A 6,009-nucleotide genomic window follows, 5' to 3' on the forward strand; every position below is an offset into this window, starting at 1 on the left:
TTAAACTGTGAATACCTTTTGATCCAGCAATACTACTGCTAGGTCTACATCCTAAGACATCCAAAATGGAAAAGCATTTATTGTATAAAAATATTTATAGCAACTCTTTTCATGGTGATTAAGAATTGGAAAAACAGATGTCCATGGATGCCTGTAAATGAGCAATGATATATAATTATGATGGAATATTATTGTGTTATAAGAAATGACAATCAGGATGATTTCAGAAAAACCCAGAAAGATTTAAATGAACTGATGCATAGTAAACAGAACAGAACCAAAAGAATATCATATAAAGCAATAGCAATATTGTTCAATAAAGAATCATGAATAACTTAACTCAGCAATATAATGATCCAAAATAATCCCAAAGGACTAATGAAGCATACTAACCATCTCCAGAAGAAGAAATGATATTCACTGAATACAAACTAGACCATGCTATTTTTCACTTTTCTTTTTTTTTCTTTTGAGTCTCCTTTACACAATTGCTAATGTGGAAATGCTTTACATAATTGCCAAAAAAAAAAAAAATGGGCATGATAGAAAATAAAAATGGTAAGGAATTAACAGAAGTAAAAGAGATTAAGAAGAGGTGGCAAGAATACAGAAGAACTATATAAGAAAGATCTTAACATCACTTATAAGCAAAATTACAATGTTGTGATTACTGATCTGGAGCCAGACATCTTGAAAAATGAAGCATTACTAATACTAAGGCTAGTGGAGGTGATGGAATTCCAGTTGAGCTATTTAAAACCCTAAAAAGTGATGCTGTTAAAATATTGCACTCAATTTGCCTGCATGTTTGGCAATTTAAACAATTTTTGGCATTGCCCTTCTTTAGGAATGGGCTGTAATTGAGCTGTAAATTGATCTTATTTAATCCAGTGCCCAATGTTGTTTTCCAAACAATTGCACTCATTTCACACACTAGCAAGATTATGCTTAAGATTCTGCAAGTGAAGTTTTAGCAATATGTGAATCAAAAATTACCAAAAGAATAGACTGATTTTTGAAGAGACAGAAAAACTAGAGACCAAATTGCCAACATTCACTAGATTATGGAGAAAGCAAGGGAATTCCACAAAAATATCTAATTTTGCTTTATTGATGACACTAAAGTCTCTGACTAGATCACAACAAAATGTGGCAAGTTCTCAATGAGAAAGAAGTATCAGATCATCTTCCCTATTTCCTGAGGAACCTGTGTGCTAGTCAAGAAGCAACAGTTAGAACCAAACATGGAAAAACAATTGGTTTAAGACTGGAAAAGGAGTATGACAAGACTATATATTGTCACCTTAACTTCTATACCAAATACATCATGTGAAATGCCAGGCTGGATGAATCAAAAGTCAAGATGCTGCAAAAAAAAATAATAATAATCTCCAATATATGGATGATACAACTCTGATGAAAAAAGTGATGGGGAATTAAGAAGCCTTTTGATGAGTGAAACAGGAGAATTTAAAAGTTGGCTTAAAGCTTAACATAAAAAACTCTGAGATCTTAATAATGGGTTCCATTATTTCCTTTTTTTTTTTTTTTTGGTTCCATTATTTCCTAAGAAATAGAGGGAGAAGAAATGGAAATAGGGTCAGATTTTACATTTTGGGGCTCATCATAGATAGTGACTGCAGTCATGAAATTAAAATACAGTTGCTCCTTGGAAGGAAAGCTATAGCAAATCTGGATAGCTGCTAGACAACAGAGATAAACAAAGTCTATATAGTCAAAACCATGTATTTGTTTTTGTTTTTTCCATTAACAATGTATGGCTGTGAGAATTGTACTATAAGAAAAGCTGAGCATTGCTGAATCAATGCTTTTGAATTGTGGTTCTGGAGAAGACTTCTGAAGGTCCCTTGGACAGCAATACTTGAAAAAATTAATTCACACCTGGAATCAGAAGGACCTGAATTCCAATCTGACTTCAAACATTTAACACTTCCTAGCTCTGTGACCATGGACAAGTCACTTAACCTCAATTGCCTTGAGAAAGGAAGGGAAGGAAGGGAAGGAAGGGAAGGAAGGGAAGGAAGGGAAGGAAGGGAAGGAAGGGAAGGAAGGGAAGGAAGGGAAGGAAGGGAAGGAAGGGAAGGAAGGGAAGGAAGGGAAGGAAGGGAAGGAAGGAAGAAATTGTTGACAGTAACCTAATGTTTGATAAACTCAAAATCCCTAGGTATTTAAGGTAACAATTCACTACTAAACAAAAACTTCACTACTTGACTAGCAAAAACTGCTAGGAAAACTGGAAAAGCAGTTTGGCAGAAGCCATCTATAGACCAACATTTCAAATATATATAGATATACTCATATATATATGCTTATATATACATATTTGAATTTATATATAAATATGTGTGTGTATATCCAAATAAGTTTCAAGTGGATTTGTAACTTAGACATAAAGGGTGACATCAAGAAGAAATTAGAGGATCAATGCAAAAATTCCTCTTCAGATCAATGGCAAGGCAACTAAGAATTCATGATCCCTGAACTATTAAGAGATAGAGATCACTGAACACAAAATGGATAATTTCAATTACATACAATTAAAAAAGTTTTACACAAAGAAAGCAATGCAGATGAAACTTTAAAAAAAGAAAATCAGAGAATTAGGAGGGGAAATCATTACTAAGTTTCTCTGATCAAGGTCTCTTATTTAAGATTTATGCAGAATACCATAATCAATTTGCCTGCTCCTGGGAAGCTACTCCTTTCTTTCCAGTCATACACTGCTGCCTGAGACAACTTTACTTCCAGATTAAATAAGTATGTATGATAACCTCCTGAACCAATTCCTCAATGATTAATATACTTTCACCCCATCTTGGTGATTCTGGACCCCTAACTGCCATTATTCAAAGCCCATTCTTGGTCCTTTACTGGCTGTTTCATAATTCTTACCTAGAAGGTGGCCCAAGTCTGGAAGTCAGGAAGAATTCAAAGCTAACCTTGGACACTTATTATATGTATGACCCTGAAGCAAACTTAAATCGCTATTTGCTTCAGCTTCCTCTACTCTAAAATATGGGTAATAATAGGACTTTTTAGATTTATTGTGAAGACCAAATGAAATATTTGTAAAAGTACTTAGCACAGGGCCTGGAACACAGTGGTATTATATAAATGGTTACTACTTTTCCCTTCTCTTCTTCCAATCTTCCCTAACCTAAACCCACCAACTTTCCATTCTAAGGCTCCTCATTCCATCCACTTACTTTCTGGAGTCCCTGCTGCATAGGTTAATATAAAAAAAAAAAAAAAAAAAAAAAAAAAAAAAACCTCATCTTATTTTTTTTTCCTTTTCCTGCTTCTTCTCCCTCCTTGCATTCACTGCGACCTGGCTCCATCCTGATGACACAGTTTCCCCTTTCTAGAACTGTTTGCTCTTTCATTTATAACCCCAATTCAAGGTTGTGTGGAGATAATTAGAATACTCCTTGCTTCCCATCACCATTTCCATACTTTTCCTTCACCACAAGTACTCAACTTCTCTTCCTCTGCAGTTTATACAATCTATATGTATCACCCAATCAATATTCTGGTGGTTGCTCCTACTCCTCTCCTTCCTTCATTCTCTCATTACTCCTTTCTTGTGATCTACTCCTTCACCTCACCTAAGTATACAGAGAGATAGTCATATTCTTGATCTTGCTCTCATCCACAAATGCACCACTTCCTGAAATTCCTTTATCTGATCACAATCATCTTTCATCTTATTTTTCCCCTCTGCCTGGAAATGCGGAAACCTGTTCTTCATCATCAATGGGACCTCTACTACTTTATTTTTCAGTTCTTTCTCACACCATCATTTCTGCCGATTTTTCTTCCCTTCTCCATTCTGACCCCATAGTGAACTATGTAGTTCTACACTATCATTACAGAACCTCATGACTGCATATCTTATTGAAGATCTTACCTTGTTAAAATTCAGCCTTGACTTCTCCATCTGCTGACTTTGCTCCTACACAAGTACTGCTAAATAAATATAGATAAAATAATGAAACTGCTAAGTCCACTATAAATTTTTGTTACATAGTCTCCTCTGGGCCCTCACTGAAGCAAGGCAATCTTTTTACATCTCCCTAATCATTTTGCTATTTCACTTACCATTGTTTTTTGCAAACTTTTTCACACTTCTCAAATCTCCCATGACCCCCATATTCTCATCCTCTTAGATGAGAATTTCATGTAAAAAAAAAAAATTCACTAGACCTCTGTTTTCTCCCCTCTTCTTACCGTCATTAAAATGTCTTCTGCTACTTTGAAATTCTGCACTATGTATTCTGCATAAATCTTAAATAAGAGACCTTTATCAGAGAAACTTAGTAATGATTTCCCCTCCTAATTCTTTGATTTTCTTTTTTTTAAGTTTCATCTGCATTGCTTTCTTTGTGTAAAACTTTTTTAATTGTATGTAATTGAAACTTCACTTCTGTTTCAGATAAAGAGATACTCTTCCTTTTGCTGAGGCAAACTCTTTTACATGCACAAGTGATCTTGTTCCATCCCATGTTCTCCAGCTTTTAAAACCTTGTATAATCTGGCCCCTTCTTACCTTTCTAATCTTTTTATACTTTACAACACCAAACCCTCCAAACATACTCTGTGATACAATTAACACTTACTTCCTTGCTATTCTTAAACAAGACACTCCCATCTGCCTGGAATTCTCTCCCTCCTCACTCAACTTCTTTCCTTCCTTTGCTTTTTTCAAGTCTCAGAAAAGTCCCATCTTTTGCAAGAGACTATTCCTGATTCTTTTTAATAACAATTGTTGTGTCCTGCTTTCTAGAGTCCCCATGCCAGGTTGATTAAAATATATCATCTTAGTGGAGAAGTGATGAGGCGAAACTCCTGAGGATGGTAAAAAAAATGGAGTCCATTTATTACAAATCCTCTCCCCTTTATATACCCTCATACCCTTATGTAACCAAAACAACACTGGGCATGTGCCCAGTATATACTGCGCACGTGGGACCACATGAACAACTTGCTATTGTATGTAGTTTGCCATCTGATATCACTCTGCTTAAATCACAACACAGGTTTCACCACCCCCTGACTTCTCAGGAAGACCGATGCCCCCAAGAGGAGATGAGAGTTGAACCAGACATTGTCAGCAGGTTCCCTCTGAGCTGAAGGGTCTTATACCTCACCCAGCATTCTCCCACTGTCTGTATCTCTCTACAATCAATGTCTTCTTTATGTTGATTTTCCTCAATTTAGCCTGTATGTATCTTGTTTGTCTGCCCCAGCAGATTGTAAGAATTTGAGAACAAGTCCAGTTTCTGCCTTTCTTTATATCCTCAACACTTAAAACTGTAGCTGGCATGTAGTAGGGATTTAATTAAGGCTTAAATAACTGATCCAAATATATATTAGGAGTCATCCTCCAAATGATAAATAGTTAAAGAATATGAAGAAGCAGTTTTTAGAGGAAGAAATACAATTGATGAATAGTCATATGAAAAAGTTCCAATATCACTAATAATTAGAGAAATACAAATAAAAGCAATTCTGGACTTCTATGTCACTCCCAAAAGGAAAATAACAAAGTAGGGGAACAGTGGGGGAAATAGTATGTTAATTGCTTGTGAAGTTATGAACTGGTCTAGACATTCTAAAAAGCAACCTGAAACTATGTTCAAAATGTTATTAAGCTTTGTATGCCCCTTGATTTAGCAATACTACTATTACATCTATGCCACAAAAAGATCTAAGAAAAAGAAAAGGACTTTTATGAATGAAAATATTCACAGAGTCAAAGAACTAAAAACTTTTTGTGATGGAAAAGAACTAGAAACTAAATGAATGTCCAACAATTGGAAAATGGCTAAACAAATTATAGGATATGAACATGATATAACACTACTTAAATGTTTAAAAATAATAATAAGGAAGAGAAAGGTTTCCAAAAAACCTGGTAAAACATGTGTGAACTGATGTATATAATGAAGAGAACAAAATCGATAGAATGACTTGGTACACTGTAAAAAT

This window comes from Antechinus flavipes, chromosome 5, assembly GCF_016432865.1.
Source record: "Antechinus flavipes isolate AdamAnt ecotype Samford, QLD, Australia chromosome 5, AdamAnt_v2, whole genome shotgun sequence".
NCBI classification, from domain to species: domain Eukaryota; kingdom Metazoa; phylum Chordata; class Mammalia; order Dasyuromorphia; family Dasyuridae; genus Antechinus; species Antechinus flavipes.